We start from the raw sequence: 19174 nt of genomic DNA, 5'->3' as shown, positions 1-19174 counted from the left end.
TGTGATAGGAGTTGTATTTTATTGTTCGAAACAAATTATTCATGTGTTGCAACAGAATAATTATCTGTTGCAACAGATTACTTGTCTGGTGCAACAGATTACTTGTCTGTTGGAACAAACAACTAATCTAGTGCAACAAATTATTTATCTATTACAACAGATTAGTATTTTGGTACAATAGATTATTAATATATTAAAACAGAAAACTAATCTGGTGTAACAGATTATTAATCTGGTGCAACAGAATACCCATCTATGCGATTTATATTACGGGTACCTAGAACCATAATCATGAATCCAACATGAGTCTACTGTTGCAACAACACATTTATCTGGTGCCACAGATGATGGATCTGTTTAAATAAATTGCTTTTATGTTGCATTCATGTTCGCGTGCAAGCTATTGTTGCAAAAACAACACACTAGAAGTTACCCAGATGACAAATTCAACTAAAAAGTATAATTTGACTTACCAAAGTCTCCTCTCAAAGTAAATGCCAAAGTTGAAAGTGAAGTACGAAACAAAATTTGACCTAAGAAATTAGTTAAAGAGCAGCATTTGCAGTAACAACAACAACAACAATAGTCAACAAGAAGAAGATAAAGATGATAATGAAGTATAAGATGATGATAATGAATCATAAGATGATGAATAAAGCAGTAGCAACAATAAGCAACAAATATCGTGAAGAGAGAGAAAATAATAATGGATGAGGAGAGAGAAAAATACACCTTTTTTTTCGTTTTCCGTTATATTAACTAACATTTGGATCAAAGTGTAAATTTAAAAACTTATGAGTTATTTTGAAATTTTCCAAACTTTCTTAATCCATAATTAAGTAATTGTCACCTCCACTCAATTATTAAGACTTGTGTCACCTACACCTTATTTTAAAACTTTTTCGTCACCTATAGCCCAAAACCCCTAATGAGGCACTATATGTTGGAAGGTAAACAAAATCATTGTGTTCTTCTCTTTCTAAAACCTTCAATCTATTCTGACACCTGTCACGCCTTTTTTTTCATCAAAAGATATTGATTTTATGTTCGAAAAAGATTTTATTATTATTAAGTGACAAAAGATAGAATTTATTTCGAAAAGGATTTATACAATTAAACTCAGATTCGTCACTTGATATAAATCTGGTGTACTAAGTCACCTTTAAAAATCCTTTTTCAAAATGATTTTGACTCTTTAAAACTGATCTACGAACAAAAATTTTGATTAAGGAATTCTATTGACTGGGAGGAAGGTGTTAGGTATCCCTCGGTCTCATGGCTTGACAATAGTCGCTTTATGGAGTATATCGACTAGCATGACACAATGAATGTATAAACCAACAAACACATAAACTCAAAAGCAAATAATCAAACAGTCAAAAATCCAAAAAATAATGTTCTGTCTAATTATTACAGTCCGAAATAAAAGATACTGAAATAACCCTACTCTAACCTATACTAATCCTACTCTATCCTCTACCCAATGCCTTCGTTCTTGATCAGGATAGGTCTTTTGAGTACAAAGTATTGCGGGGCATTCCCCGGTAAGAAATACAATTTTCCTCGGGGCATTCCCTAGCCAAATGAGTACAAGAAATTTAGATGCAATGAAATAAAGATCATTCAACACATTCAAACGTTCAACAATCCATAATCCCTAAGTTTTGCCTACCCGATCTATGATTTGCCTATTAATTCTTGACTTAAAGTATGATACTATCCAGTTCGACAAAATTAACATCCATTTTAAATCCAACAATAATCGAGGACTCAAAGCATAACAATATTCACTTTTATAATTCCATCCCAATTTTATTTACCCAAACGAGTTCACATCATTCAATTAACATACTCAAGTGACCAATTAATCAACATTCATGATCCGAATAACACCAAATCAAACATAACATGATCCACACATTATCAATTTGCCACACAAAGTATCAAAATGTAAAGTTACTCAAGAAAGAAATGAGAAATGAACCTTAATGTTGCTTTTCAATCAAGTATTACCCTGTTCTCCAAGCGGGCTCCTGACTTGCATTTTCATCACCCTGTTCTTCAGGTGGGCTCCTGACTTACAATTTCATCACCCTGTTCTTGGCGGGCTCTTGACTTTTTATTTCATTACCCTGTTCTCCAAGCGGGCTCCTGACTTTTAATTTCATCGCCCTATTCTCCAGGCAGGCCCCTGACTTTCAAATTCATTACCCTATTATTTAAGAAGGCTCCTGACTTTCAATTCCATCACCCCGTTCTTCAGGCAGGCTCCTGACTTTCAATTCATCACCCTATTCTCTTGGCGGGCTCCTGACTTGCTATTTTATCATCCTATTTTTCAGGCATCTTATTTTTCTGGCAGGCGTCTAACTTACAGTTTCATCACCTTGTTCTTCAAGCGGGCTCCCGACTTATAATTTCACCACTCTGTTCTTCAGGCAGGCTCCTGACTTTCAGTTTCATTACCCTATTTTCTAGGAGAGCTCCTGACTTTCAATTTCTTCATTATTTTTTTTAGGCGGGCTCCTGACTTGCTATTTCATCACTCTATTCTTCAGGTGGGCTCTTGACTATTAATTTCATCACCCTGTTCTTCAGGCGGGATCTTGACTTACAATTTCATCACCCTATTCTTCAGGCGGGCTCCTGACTTACAATTTCATCACCTCGTTCTTCAGGAGGGCTTCTGACTTTTAGTTTTATCACTCCATTCTCCAGGCGGGCTCCTGACTTTCAATTTCATCACTTGTTCTCCAAGAGGGATCCTGATGTTCAATTTTATCACCCTGTTCTTCAGGCGGGCTCTTGACTTTCAATTTCATCACTCTGTTCTTCATGCGGGCTCCTGACTTTCAATTTCATCACCATGATTTTTAGGTGAGCTCCTGACTTTTAATTTCATCACTCTGTTCTCTAGGTAGGTTTTTGACTTTGTATTTCATCACCCTGTTCTTCAGGCGGGCTCCTAACTTGCAGTTTCATCATCCTGTTCTTCAGGAGGTCTTCTGACATACAATTTCATCGCCCTATTCTTCAGGTGGGCTATTGACTTTCAATTTCATCACCCTGGTCTCCAGGCGGGCTCTTGACTTTCGATTTCATCACCCTATTCTCGAGGCGGGCTCCTAAAATCAAAATAAAAACTAGAATGAAAATTATCCCACACAAAGATTATGATAAAGAAAAATTCCATCTTCTAGAAAACACAAAGTCTCGTTTTAAAGGAGGGTCCTAAAGTGTAGTTCCAAAGAATAGGAATTAAATTTTCTTTTTACCCCAATTTATCATCAAAAACTTTTGCGGGTGTCAAACCCAATTACAACTACTTGCAATAATTCATAATGCAAAGTTGAATCAAGATTTGGATAAACAAATGCACCTTTTGAGGGTAAATTTTAATGACTGATACCAACAAGTCCATCTCTTAAGAGTGAAAGTGAAATACTCTTACTAAAAGTGCATCTTTTAGGATTAACGGCTCAAATTAGGAAGTGCACCTCCAAGCCATGAGACATAAAAGACCAAAATTAGAGAATGTGTCTGTCAGGGGTACAAGATGATGAATTTTACCATAATTATGATTACTAAACTTGTACACAGCAACACTGCTCTTGCATTTACAGAAATGAGGAATTGTACCTCTGGATATTTGAGCTTTGATGCCTTTGATTAGAAAGTACCAACTATTTCTGTTTCATACAAAGAAAACTTGTGAGTTTAAAATAGGGTGGTTGGCTTGCGGCTTTGTTTTTTTAGGCGATTTCTCTTGCTCTAGTCACATTCAATCTTGCCTTTAAGTATTGACCTATGTCATTGTCCTGTTGCACCATTGACCCAAATTCTGATCATTAAAAGTGAGTCTGAAACAAATACAATCTCTCAATTTTTCTATGTCTCTCAGATGAATCCCTCGAACCTTGGTATTTCCACGAGTTCCCCAACTTGTTTTCTGACAAAACTTTCTGCTTGTCTTGTTTTAACTTATAATCATGTTTCTTTCATATGCTACCCTTTTGTCTTGCTTTGTGCAATTGAAGAATTATATAGCATATTTTGAGATTCTTCCTTACTTGTTTTGACATGAATTTGACTCAAAGACACGGAAAAACAAGATTTTTTTTGAATGACAGACTCAAAATGACAAAAACGATAAAAAAATAGAGAAGAAATAAAAGACGATATATGTCTGCTTGATGCCTCGGGCCTTGATCACGATTGATCTTTCAAGTATAAAGTATCGTGGGGCATTCCCGGTAATGAATATAATTTCCCTCGGGGGTATTCCCGACCAAATGAGTACAAGGAATTTAGACGCGATGAAATAAAGATCATTCAACACATTCAAACGTTCAACAATCCGTAATCCCTAAGTTTTGCCTACCTGATCTGCTATTTGCCTATTAATTCTCGACCTAAAGCATGATACTATCGAGTTCGACAAAATTAACATCCACTTTAAATCCAACAACAATCGAGAACTCAAAGTATAACAATATTCACTTTTATAATCCCATCCCAATTTCATTTACTCAAATAGATTCGCATCATTCAATTAACATACTCAAGTGACCAATTAATCAATATTCATGATCCAAATAATACCAAATCAAACAAATCAAGATCCACACTTTATCAATTTGCCACACAAAGTATCAAAATTTAAAATTACTCAAGAAAAAAGATGAGAAATGAGCCTTAATGTCGCTTTTCAATCAAGTATTACTCAATTAAACAAGATGAAGTCCACGTCAAGAACCTCGAAATAAAACCTCGGTAATAACCACCAGCTTGAATCACCCCCAGCCCCCCAAAAAAATGAGCAACCCCGAAACAATCGTTTCAAATTAGAAGCCTAAAAGCTAAATCAAATCAGAGCTTTGGCAGCATCAACAGTGAGGGAACTCAACGATTTGAGTCGAATTGGATCGTCGGATTCGGTGTTTATGGGTGGAACGGGTAGCTTAATGTATGGAGTTAGGAAGATAAGAGGCAGGGTTATTCCGATGGCAGCAACATTTTTCGGTGAGAATTTTCCGAAAAAAAGTGCTGCACAGTCTATTTTACCTCTTTCTTTCACCTCTCTCCCTTGTTTCTTAAATGTTTTATCCCTCTCCCTCTCGCTGATTTCTAGCTCGCCTCACTATTTTCCAAGGGTGTGTGGTATCTCTGTGAATATTATGTGTGAATTATTCTCCAGATTATGTGTGTATATGAGTATTGTGAGTGTATGTTGCCTTTTCTGTGTATGATGTGTGTAGAAGAGCATAGATAGGTGTGTAGTCGGTGTGGCTATGTGTATTAAAAAATTAGGAAAAATGTGAGTGAGGTAGGGGGTTGGGTAGGATAGTGAGGTGGGTAGGAGTGTGAGTGATTAGGAGAAGGTGAGGTGGTTAAATTTGATTGGGCGGGGTGTTAATTTGTTTGGATTTGTCCTTTTGTAAATGGATCATCACATGGGAGTCGGGTACATGATAAGACGAGGGTAAATGGGTAAAAGTTCACTCTTGAGAGGGACAAAATTACGTGTATACAACACCTTACTGAAACAAATAAACTTTAGTTATCCTACAACGCCAAATTATTGTGGTGCGTGCTAAATTAATAAGCACAATTCCACAAGTCTAATGGTCTAACAATCGGGAATAACTCTTGAACAACATCCTTGTAAATCTTATTAACTATCCTTTTATCTAATTTGTGTATACAACTCTTCCCACCTTAGAGACTTGTACTCTAGGTTATACATAAGGAAATTGTTCATGCTGATCTTGCAAATCCGTCCAAGTGTTTTCAGCAACAAAACAATTGAACCACTTGATGAGCACTTGGTCACTGGTCTATGGTTGTTCTAAATCATCCTTTTAACTACCATAACCTTGGGTTCCAACAAATTATGTCCATTAAATAAGAGACACAAGCAAATCAGGCACCACTGATTGAGCTCCAGCTCTAGCCTTCAATTATGTCACATAAAAGGTATGGTGTATTTTGACATTAGCAGGTAGCTCCAGATGATAAGAAATATGTCCCACCCTTTGGAGAACTTTTAATGGGCTAAAAAACATAGGATATAGTTTGGAATAATCATCAAACCTTATAGACAATTGCCTATAGGGTGGAGCTTGACATAAAAAAGATCACCAATACAAAATTCTCTCTCAAACTTCTTTTTATCAGCTTATGTATTCATACGCTACTGAGCTAATAGAAGATGATATTAAATGCCCTTATAGTCGACTCCTTTCCTTGCAAACACCTGTACACAACTTCTATCATAAAGCCCTGGGAAAAATAGTGGATGTAAAAGGGTGGACTCTAATCATAGATGATCTCATAGGTGGTGGTTCTGGTAGAACTGTGGATGTTGGTGGTATACCACCACTCTGATATTGGTAAATAAGTAGTCCATGTATTTGGAATGTCACCACACATGCATTTTAAGTACTTCTCCATATACTTAGTATTCACAACTTCTGTCTAATCACCACTTTAAGGCTGGTAGCAGTGGAATGATGCAAAACTACCTCTTGGAGACTGAGTAGCTCACAACAGAATTTTCTAAGAAAAATGGTATCTCTATTTGACACAATGATTTGTTACTTGATTGGCTTGTGTTACTTGATTTCAAAGTCAACAATCATCACAATCTTAATTGTAGGTTGAACTTGTGCCAGATGAACCACGTGAATCTACCCGTTTCTTTTTTCTATTCTACTGTTTTGTCAATCTTCAAAATAACTCATAATCCAACAAATTACCCTATTTTGATGATTAAAACATTTGCCTTTTTCATCCAATTTCATAAGCTTGAGACAATACTTAAGCGAAGAAAGCAAGAAACACTTTGATGAACCAAATTAGTCATGAGTTATAAATACTGGTCAACCTATATCTTTTCTCTTTTGGTTTTATTGAAAATCTACGCTTGTACAATATAAAATCCAAGGCTAGAATATTCATGGCCACTCGGGCTATCACCAAGATAATCAGTTTTAAGACAAACAACTAATTTAAAGCATTAAAAAGAGCAAGAATAGAAGACAAGTAGACAAAAGATAGACATCTCATTAATATGAACCAAATATGCCCTACAAAATACTACTAACTACTGAAAATACAAAATAATACTACTTCTCTGATAATGGCTACAAAGGAAAAATTAGTGACGTTGGTGGGAGAGATATAACGGGGTCATTCTAAGCTCACTTTTGGGAGCTTCCTCCCTCATTCTTTTCAGTTAATCCCTGAGGAAAATGAAAGTTAGAAATATGTCTTATATTCATCAAGGTCAGTGCACCTCCTAGATAGACTATGGTATATCCTCTGAAGCACCGATGATAAAAAGGCTCCATTTCTCGAATGCTGAGACATCATCTCATCCTTTCCCGGAAGAGCCGAAGGAGCATAAGTCAAATTATCATGCTCAGAAGGGTGAAACCTTATCCTACATCCCACCTAATTCCAAGAAAGGTAAATTTATGGTGAATATAGTTGAAGAGGATGTAAAATACCAGGAGGAATATTGGAAAAATGCTTTGATTAGATACATCATCGGTGATACATCATACATGAAATTGATGAAGCTCTATGCTGGCTAGGCATGGAACCTTAATAAGAAGACCCAAATATTGCATCATGACACTGGGTATTTCATCTTTAGATTTGAGTGTGCAAAGGACTACAATAAGGTATTGATGGAAGGTCCTTACACCTACCACAATAAGCCTTTCATCCTTCGAAAATGGGAAATTAATTTCCAGTTTGACCTAGATTGCCTCACCATTATTCCTATATGGGTGGTTTTTCTTAGGCTTCCCATAGGTTATTAGTCGCTGGAGACATTGAGTAAAGTCGCAAGCACAGTTGGGCGGCCTATCTACACTAATAATTTCAATGCGACTATGGAGAGGATATCATGGTTCTAGGGTCTTAATCAAAGTGGATGTATCCCAACCAATTTTAGAGGAGTTTGAAATGGTAAACCCCATGGGTACACTAGTTTAACTAATATACTATGATTGGCGACCCAACTACTGCTCCTTATGCTTGAAATTTGGGCATTAAAAGGAGGGCTGCTCGAATGAGACTTAAACAAAGGTGAAGGAAGGAAGATTCCAAGATGTGCCTAGGTGGAGAAAAATGAATAGACAATAGAAGAGAGTAATTCGTTAGGATGAGGTGCAACAACTAGCTAAACTAGCATTTCCAAATATAGCTGCTGAACCTACAGTAGGGCTTAACTTGACTGTAGCTAGTAATGGTAAGAAAGGAGGTCCTTCCTTATGGAAGAAGGACTATGAGTTCCCGACTCTGAACAAATTTACAGGTCTCCAGACTATGGTTGATACGGGACAAACTATGGACCCATCAATTCATACAAATAATAATATCTACATGTAATATTGGAGGGTTCTGTCAACCCCTGCAGTAACTGGAGTTGAATCTCTTTCTGAAGAAGTATCGTCTTGATTCTTTTGGTTGTTTAGAAACAAGAGTGAAGGAACACAAATCTTTACGCTTTTTGCGTTAGATAGCATAGGGGTGCAATACATGGTGCAACTATCCCATGGCACCTAATGGACAAATATGGATTATGTGGAGGCCTATCATCTTGGTGCTAATCATTAAGACCAAGGAATAATTTGTAAACTGTAAGGTAACCAACTCCTCTACTTTTTTTGTACCTACAACACTGTGATCTATGCCAAAAATGAGGATGTGAATTGGCAGAGCTTATGGGATAATTTGAAATGTATTGGAAATTCCTTAACTAATGAATGACTGATTTATGGTTATTCTAAAGCTGTTTTATCATCTGAGGATCACATTGGCTCTCCTGTTGATATGGCTTAAGCACAAGCATTTAGAGACATTAATACATTGCAATTTACTGCTCCGAAAGCATACAGATGGCACTATACTTTCTATAATAAACAACAACAAGATGCAAGAGTGTACTCCAAAATTGATTGGGCACTAGGAAATTTCTCATAGATTCAAACTTATGGACATGTGGAAGATGAGTTTATAAACCCTAGTGTCTCTGATCACGCTTTAATCCTTATTGAGTATAGGCCACATGCGACACTAAGGACAAAATCTTTTAAGCTCTTAAAGACTATTATGGACCATTCAGATTTCAAGATTGTATTTGCTAAAGTTTGGCATATAAGATGTAGGGGTTCCTATATGGTCCAGTTGTGGTTTAAGCTAAAAGAGCTAAATTATGCATTAAAGGATCTTAATTCTTTCTTGGCCTCTTATGAACAATGACTTACAAACTTAAGATAATAACTGGAGGTGGTACAAAGCCAAATTGTATATTCTCCCCTGCAACAAACACTAATTGAGCAGGAAAAGGGAATTTTAATTGATATACAGAACTAGAGTAAGGTAAAGAAAGATGCCTTAAGACAGAAGTCTAGAGCAAATTGGATCAAAAGTGGAAATGCAAACATTGGTTACTTTTATGCACAGTGGAAGATCAGAACCAGCAAAAACTATATTGATTCAATTTAAAGTTCTCAAGGAACAAAGCTTACCAATCCTATATAGGTGGAAGAGGAATTTATCTCATTCTTTACTAGCCTAATGGGAACAACTGCTGAAGAATTGCCATGTCCTGATATATAAGTTATCTAATAAGGTCCGTGTTTATCCTATTCCCAAAAACACTTGCTCATTAGGCCAGTCACTGATGCAGAGATATTAGAAGCAATGAAGAGTATGCCTCTAGACAAATTGCCAAACAATGGGACACTATCAAGAAAGATGTTGTAGAGGTTGAATAGGAATTTTTTATGACTGGTAAAATATTAAAATCTGCTAGTTGTATTGCTGTTACCCTCATATCTAAATTTTTTAGTCCTTCTACTCTGAAGGAATACAAACCAACAACTTGTTGTACAACCCTCTATAAAATTATTGCAAAAATCCTCACTAATAGATCGAAACTGGTTATTAATGATATTATTGGTCCATCCTAGACTACTTTTATAGAAGGTAGGAGTATTATGGACAATATATTATTTAGTCATGAGTTATTGAAGTGGTACACTAGGAAAGGCTTATCACCCAGGTGTGTTATGAATGTGTACTTGAGAAAGGCTTATGAATCCATTGTATGGAGTTTTATCAAGATGATGATGTCTGCATTTGGTCTCCCTCGCCTTTTTTATCAGTTGGGTTATGGAGTGCATTTCTTGTGTTGCTTATTCTCTTATTATTAATGGCACCCTATCAAAACCTTTCTAAGGTAAGAAAGGTAATAGACTAGGGGACCTTATGTCCCCTTATCTATTTGTTATCTTGATGGAATATTTGCAAAGGGAGCTTAGTGTCTTAGCCAGGAATAAACACTTTCATTTTCATCCTAGATGTAAAAAATTGAGGGTGATGTATATACGCTTTGCTAATGACCTATTGATGTTTTGTAAAACTGATCTTAAGTCCATCACACTCCAGCAAGAAGATTTCTAAAGATTTTCAAAAGCATTAGGTCTACAAGATAATATAAATAAGAGTAGCATATATATGTCAAGTGTTAAACCCCAGGTGAAAGCCTCAATATTTTCTCAACTGAATTTTGCTGAAGGAGCTTTACCATTTAACTACCTAGGTGTGCCCCTCTTCTCTAAGAAGCTAATTGTTGCCCAATGTATGCCATTAGTTGAAAAAATTGCTGCAAGAGTAAGGTGTTATTCAGCAAAACTCCTCTCAAATGCTGGTCGACTATAATTAAGTAAGGTAGTAGTGTTTGGGGTTCAAACTTATTGGGCTCAAGTGTTTATCCTTCCTAAGAAAATAATGAAGCCGATTGAGGTGTGTGTAGATCTTTTTATGGATAGGTGAGGCAACTATTTCCAAACAAGCCATTGTAGCATGGGATAAGGTCTGTCTTCCAAAATCAGTTGGTGGATTGAATATTTAGCATTTATCATATGGAATAGGGAAACAATACTTAAGCATCTGTGGGCTGTTGCTGAGGACAAGAATTGCTTATGGATTAAATGAATTCACTTTTATTATTCAAAGCTTGCTAGTCTTGAAACATACCCCATCCCTGGTTCCACCACCTGGATGGTAAGGGAAATACTAGGGGCTAGAAAATTTATTTTATATGTTTCAGGATTATAGGGGAATATTTTGAAAAAACTTAAGGTATGGTTGTCAATCACAAGTTCTCCATCATAACGATGTACACAAGACTACTACCAGTTCCTCCCAAGGATCCATGAAAGAGTTTAGCATTACCTCCAAACATCCATCCTAGGCACAACTTTATTCTTTGGATTTCTATTTATAGGAGGTTGCTGATAATGGATCGATTACTGAAATTTGGTGTGAGAACTCCCCTATCCTTTGTTTTCCATAATGGATTTGATCGAATGCTGGATCACCTATATTTTGAGTGTCAAGTTACTACTGTCTTATGGACAAGACTCCCATATTGCCTAGGAATACAAAGATCCTTAGGGACCTAGCAGGAGGAAATTTAGTGGATGAGTAGCTGAGCAAAGAAGCAAACTGGCACTAGTGCAATATTGATTTTCACCTACTAAAGTGTTGTGGAAATTATATGGAGAGAAAGAAATCAACTGAGGTTTTATGCTGGCTGTTATCATTAAGATAAGAGTATTCAAGGAAATGGTGACTTTTTTCCACACGAGAGGGACACGGATCAAAGCCTGGGACCCAACTTTGAGATTGCTCAACTCCTTTCCTTGATGATGGGGTAGATTGATATAGTGTTGACATACCAAATGATAGTGATTTGAGTGACTTGTAGTGAGGCCTATTATAGAGTGACACTATGTTATATTTCTATATTAGCTAGTGGAACTCCATCATAGTTAGGCATTATTTTGTGTAGTTCTATTACTTGAGGAATAGGTGGTCATCCCCTGTTCAGGTCTGTAATGATTTGCTTTTGTATAATAAAATTTTTTATTTATCAAAAAAAAGAAAAAACAATACAACTAGATAGGGATAAGGAACTGAGGAACTGGGCTGAGAAGGAGGTTAGATCAGGTTGGAGGATATGTGCCAATGTTAATACAATCTCAATATTTTCAATCCTTTCCTTTTCTAATTCTGCTTTCTACTTGGCAATTCTTGCTTCAAAGGCTACAAATTTAAGCATATGAGTATCCTGAGCAACCATTAATTCTTAAAATTTAGCATCTTAGGCCATCTTCATTAGAAACCAAATTATTTTTAGTAGAAAGGAGAAGTGATATAAATTGAAAAAGAATGGTTAAGGGTTTAGACCAATAGACTTAGTGAGGTCATGACTGAAGTGATAGTTGTTATAGCTCTTTGAATAAGTAGAATAATTTGGGTATTTGGTGTTTTGGTTGAGTTATCACTTGGGAACAAGTGATAAGGAACATGTAATCTCAAGTGTTTCACCTTAGGAAATAATTGCAGTATAGTGTACACACATACCCGATAAACCAATATTTGAAGTTTCCAATGCTAACTCACCCTACTTTTCTGATGAATCAAAGAAAAAAATAGGTCAAATGTATCAAAAAACTGGACTTGGAACACACAACTAAATGGGTAAGACTGGACAAACTAAGTATATAGCTTTTATTCATATCATAGTTATACATAGTCAGTTTGTAACGCTCCAAAATTAGGTCCCGAGACGTCACACAGTGCTTAGGGTCACAAGTGACCCCAAGCTAACCCTTCTTCTAGCATAACTTATAAGCAACTGAATTAAAAGTATAAATCTATACAAATTTGCGGAAAATAACTCTTTTCTGAATATGATAGATACAAAATTGAATTTATAAGATTACAACTCTGCTTTTACAACCAAAATTGAAACGGAATACATCAACTTCTACTGACTGTCTATGAAGCCTCTACTAGTACTGACTATAGGTAGCTGGGTCATGACTCCTGACTATCCCAATTCAATACGGCTGGATAAAGAAAATACAACACTTCTTGAACTGTATAACTAACTCAAGCCCTTGAATCAAAAAGACTCATCACCTGCTGACTGGATGTCGTGAACTAACTGGATCTGAAGATGTACACTATACCTTGTACCTACATTCCAAGAAACTATAGCCCACATACGAATATATGGGTCAGTACCATGGAAACGTATCGAACATATGGGGGTGCAATGCATATATAAAATAATATCTTAATATCATCACAGTTTATAAAATTATGCATGTTGATATAAATGACTCACTTAGCTCGAATTAAAATCATCATAATCATAAGAGTAAAATATATCGGGTGAAACATGTGAGTCATCATAATAAATCTCAATTCACTTCCATCTCGATTCCAAATCATCAAAGCAATCAAATCTCATAACAATTCTCTTTGGAATATATGTTTATTAAATATTTCGAAAAAAATGACTCTCAAACTCAGTCTTTCAAACAAATATGTTTTCATCTCAGATAGAAGAATAAGACTTTTCATATTAGATAGGAGAATACACACACACATATTGGGAGTCTCTTACAACCGACATAAACCATGTGAGCTACATGGAGTCCAACGTTTAACCCACGTTGGGGAGAACTGTCCTATCCTTGCTATCAGATTAGGACCTTAAATCATTAATCTAAACACTAGTGATCACTATATAAATTAGCCTCAGGCTCACAACCTATGGGGTCACATAGTTCTTTGGAAGTACCAATCCTGCTATACCTCCCGCTCGGTGCTAAAGACTACTCCCCGGACGTAGCTCAGATCTTTTCAAAAGAAAATCCACTAATAAACAATTCAACAATTCACAACGGGAGCCATCATGCTACCTTTTTTATAATAATCAATAAAAGTGGATTTCTTTTCTCATCTCGGGTTCAAATCAACCCCTTTTTATGACCAAAAGGTCAAAGCTTCATTATCATCTCAATTCATTCAAACACAAAGTGTTTATAACACATGATTTCTAAAAAAACGACAATCTCAATTAGAGTTCAAAACTCATGTCTCAACATCATATAAAAATTTATCAAGGTTCAAGCTTTACATCATAAACATATATAACTTCCTTCAAAATCTTGAAATTTAGCCATAAGGCACAAAATATCATCATTCTCATATAATTTCACTTCTAAAATATCAAAAACATCATAATCTAATAATAATCAATATAGGATATAAATTCATGCTTCAAAATCATAGTAAAACATATAAAATCCATAACTTCGTAAAAAAAATATTTTTGGGCACAAGAACGAAAAGGAGTTCTTGTTGAAAAACCCCACATACCTTAAACTTGAAGCTTTGAATGAACTCTTGACCTTAGGACTCTATTCATGAAAATAATGAGTGTTTCTTGTAGCCCTCGAAATGGGGATTCCGAATCTCGAAGAATTATAGAAAACTCATGGTTGAATCTTGAGATATTTGAATTTTTAGGTTGAAACCCTAATGAATGTTCTTGGTGATTTTGAGAGAAAGTAAACTTATTTTGGTGTTATGGGAGTTTAATCCTGTGTTATAGATATATATAAGGCTGTTTTTGGCACTTGGAAGTGAGGTATGCGGGGCACAACCCATGACAGACCTTAAGGTGTGCGTCGCACACCTTATGGCAGATATTTAAGTATGCTTCGCACTCCCAATCGCACACATTTGATTGGGCGGCGCATTTCTCATCGCACACCCTTACTGCCTCTCACGAAAATGGGCATAACTCTTCGCTCGGGTATCAGATTTTTTGCGAAATTGGTATCGTTGGAAATCTAATTCAATTATCTACAATTTGATAGGTCTTGGGATGAAAAATTCCATTTATATTAAGAGATATACACGTTTGAAGTTGACCCTTGTAGAATCGAATGTCAAACTTTGGATGAATCAATTGGTCTTAGCTCAACTTTGTTCTAGGTCATTGCTATGAACATTTTTTTACCTCTAAACTACTCTGTAGACTAGGATAATGGTCATGCAACTTGTATTCACGTGAGAATCACTTGGATTAGAGCTTAGACACGCAGGAACGACAGTTAGAATTCTAGCACGAAAATACGGGGTATTACACAGTTCTAGCCAATCATGGAGGGTGGTTCATGCAATCTTAGTCATCCCCAAATCTACCCTATTTTTTTCAAATTATTCCCTACTCAGTGCCTTAGTAAAGATGTCTGTAATTTGTTCTTAAGTGGAGAGAAACATGATTGGACCTTTTTCTATAGTCTTTGATAAAATGGTGTCTTATATCAATTTGTTTGGTACGCTTATGCTAGATGTTTGGCTATATTCATGGACCTTGTGTTGTCGTAAAAGATGGGAACACAACCTACATCCATACCAAAATCTAGAAATTATTTTTTGATCCATAGTAGTTGAGCACAACAAGAACCAACAATAACATATTCAGCTTTTGTAGTAGACAAATCACCAAAGTTATGCTTTTTTGGTGGACTAGAAAATTAGACACAATCCAAGAAAGTGTGTCATACCTGAGGTGATTTTTTTATTGATTTGATAGCCTACATAATTAACATATTAGTACCCCATAAGATTAAAATTGCTTCCTTTAGAATACCATAATCTCAATTTCAAGATCCTTTTACAGCCTGAAGATGAGACTCTTTGGAATTGGCTTGGAATCTTACATAAAGTCCAACACTAAAGATGATGTCAGGTCTAATTACAGTAAGATACAAGAGATACATAATCTACCTCTATGTATATTCTCCACGATCGATGCAATAGATTTATCATGGTTTTGTTTTGTGGCAGTGGTAATGTGAGTATTGATCACCTTGGATTTCTCCATCTTGAACTTCTCGAGCAACTCTTTCATATACGTTTGTTGGTAATCATGGATCCTGTTGGAGTTTGCTTACTTTGAAGTCCTGTAAAGAAATTGAGCTCTATTATCATACTCATCTCATTTCTCCATTCATGAATTGGGAAAGTTTTTGAGTTATAGTATTTTTAGTGGATCCAATGATGATATCATCAACATAGACTAAGCAATTGGAGTTTTTTTCAAACATAAAAAGCATGATCTAGTTTGTAGACATGATTAGGGAGTTCAGTACTCTCAAATATAAGAGGTTGTTACACATAAAATTATTCTTTTAGATTTTCATTTAGGAATGTACTCTTCACATCCATTTAATACAGGGTAAATTCCATGAAGGAGGTAAATGCAACAAGTAGCCAGATTTCCCCAAGCCTTGCCATAGGTGCAAATGTCTTATCATAGTCAATTCCTTATTTTTTATTGTACCCTTGGACCACCAACCTTTTCTTATTTCTTGTAATAGTTTCATATTCATCACGCTTATTTCTGAACACCCATTTTATTCCAATTATAGTACTATCTGTAAGAGGAGGAACCAGGTGACACACTTTACTTATCTCTAATTGATAATGTTCTTCATATATGCCAATATCTAGTTTCATATATGCCAATATCTAGTCTTAATCTAGGAGATCATCTTCACCTTATGGGGATCAATCACTGACAAAAAAGCATTAAATGCACACAATTTCCTAAGGCCTAATCTAGTAGTGATTCCTAAAGCAAGTTCAATGTGAACATTGTCAATTGGATGAAATCCCTGATACTTGTAGTTCGTTAACACTAGTCCTTGTAAAGTTACAACATTATCTTAAGTAGTTTAAGCTAAATTTGTAGATGAGTCAGCTTCTTGACTAGTTTTTCACCTATCAAATTGTCATTGGTATATTTATCGGTGGAACAGGTGACCCAACATGTCCCAACATATGATCCTCAACTTCACCTTTATCATGTATATTAAGATCAGACACAGTATTTGATTAATCAAATGCCAGCTGTACACTTTATTCAACATAATTTGTATGTTTGTTCAAGACCTTATATGCTTTGCTATATTGAGAATACCCCCTCCTCAAACCCCCTCATCACTTCTAGAATAAAATTTGCCCAAATTGTTTTTTCTATTATTTTTGAAAATGTTGGAGAAAATATCAAAGACATATTTCTTAGACGCTAAAAATAAATTCCAGAAAAACCTGGAATAGTCATATAAAAGTACATAGATACATCTCTTTCCTCCTTTACTCCTTACTTTCATTGGTCCATAAAGATCCATATGAACTAGGTCGAAGTACTTGGTTGTACTTACTAGGTTCTTCATTTTAAATAAATATCTAGCTTGTTTCCCCCTTACACAAGTATTGTATGTATTGTCATCTTTGATCGTAGTTCTAGGAAGCCCTATGACCAAGTCTTTGGAGGCAAGTTTGTTCAACTGTCGTATAATTGCATGACCAAGTCTCTAGTGCCATAGTAAAGAATCATAATTAATTGCACTTATACATGTGAGATAGGAGCTTGAAGCTCCAAATATGTCAGTTTTATACATATTATTGTGCCTTTTAAAAGTGGAAACAACTTCCTTTGTTTCCATCTTCTTGACCTTGTAACCTGCTTAAGTAAAAACTACTTTGTTGCCTTTGTCACATTATTGAGAAATCCACAGTAGATTGAGTTTTAACCTATCTACATGATACACTTGCTTCAAGGACTTGTCTTCAGTTTTTCCAATATAGCCAACTCTAGTAATGGTCCTCTTTTTTATACCCAAAAAGTACATCCTCTCTGTCAAGTGAGGTGAGTAAAAGGACTTTTGTTTGTCTCCATTCAGTTGTATTTAGCATGCACTATCCATGTACAAATAACACTTATCACCTTTCACTCTTTATTATAAAACAATTTAAGGAGTTTTATGAACCCAATAATCTTGGGTCCTTTCTTATGATCAAAAGGGTGGATTAAATTTCTTCTAGGCTATGCTGGGAACACGTTTATTCATCCATTTCTTTTGATAGAGCTGATCTTGTTATTTTCAGTAGATATGGACTAGGGTTTTTTCACATTTTAAACCCACTCCTCTCAAGGGGAGAAAACCCATTTTTTTGATAATTTTGAGATGTTTTTTTAACAAACTCTACATTACTTTTCATCAATTCATTTCCTTTTGGACACTCGGTGGCGAGATGATCCGACCTTCCATAAATATAGTATAGATCCTCTATGGGAGATGTTTCTTTGTGAAATCTTAGTCCAACCTTTTCACTATGAGTTCTACTATTTAGATGATTTACAGTTCTAGTGGATTGAGCCTAATAGTTAGCTCTTTCTAGGTCTAGTTTTATCCTAGAGTTCTCCTATTTAGCTTTCTAACCTTTTCCTTTTTGTTAAACTATTTTTCATTTCTTAGTTTATGATCAAATCTAACTCTTTGATGATCATCACTCATAGTTTTTCTCTTTATCTAAGATAGAGAGTTTGAGGACTTCATACATAAGAGCTAGGATGGTAGAACAATATTGATTAACCTATTTCTTTAGATTACAATTTTCTTTCTAAAGAATACTCTAGTTTGTTTCAACATCAATGAATTCCTATTTGAGACTTTCAAGGGCACTGAGTAACTGATCTTTGTTAGTTTTTAAGTCATGAATATCATCAGTTAGATAGTTCGTTAAGGAGATTAGTATCTTCTTAGAGAAAAAATAAAGTTTATCTTTAAGATCAAGTAAACTTACTTTATATTTGCTTCCTTCTTCTTGTTCTTCCTCTAGATCTTGATCTTCTAAAGGCATATATGTAGTTTCATCAATTTTACCATCAGATTCTTTAGATCTTGATCCCCAAGCAACTATCATAGCATAAGATTCTTTTTTCTTGGAGTTAGCTTTGTCTTTTTCTTTTTGTTCCTTCACACTTCTTTTTCTTACTTCACACTCATTTCTCTTCTCAACTCAATGTACCACAATGGAAAGTCCTTAATCATGTGACCAGTTTTCTCATATTTAAAACAACTACCTTGGGATCATTCATTGGACCATCACCTACTACCTATTACTTTCATGTCATTCCTATCATTTCTCTTGAAAAACTTTATAAAGGTCCTGGTAATGAATGCTACATATTCTTCATCTAAATCTAAATCATCACCGTCAAATATTTTCAGAGCTAGTGATTTGTCTTTTGTTTCAACCTTTTTAAAGTAGTTCATGTTCATCTCATAGGTTTTTAAGTTTCCCACTAACTCATCAATCAAGAGTCATATGGGTAAGATCCTTTACTTCTCTTACTATAATCACCTTAAAATCCTAGTTGGCCAATGGAAGAATTCTTAATACCTTGTCAACATGTTCTTTGGTGGTCAAGGTTGTT

At 35.4% G+C, this 19174-nt stretch overlaps 1 long non-coding RNA gene across 1 annotated transcript; it reads left to right on the top strand.

Annotated features, from left to right (window-relative positions):
* The first annotated feature begins 4573 nt into the window (after positions 1 to 4573).
* LOC124891601 lies at positions 4574 to 16387 on the top strand. The gene is made up of 2 exons (XR_007049760.1): positions 4574 to 5022; positions 15569 to 16387. It is a non-coding gene; the product is annotated as an uncharacterized LOC124891601 (long non-coding RNA).
* Positions 16388 to 19174: the final 2787 nt, after the last annotated feature.

This window comes from Capsicum annuum, unplaced genomic scaffold (genome assembly GCF_002878395.1).
Source record: "Capsicum annuum cultivar UCD-10X-F1 unplaced genomic scaffold, UCD10Xv1.1 ctg3844, whole genome shotgun sequence".
NCBI classification, from domain to species: domain Eukaryota; kingdom Viridiplantae; phylum Streptophyta; class Magnoliopsida; order Solanales; family Solanaceae; genus Capsicum; species Capsicum annuum.
The sequence above is the reverse complement of the archived record's forward strand: the minus strand, read 5'-3'. Positions and strand labels throughout refer to the sequence as shown.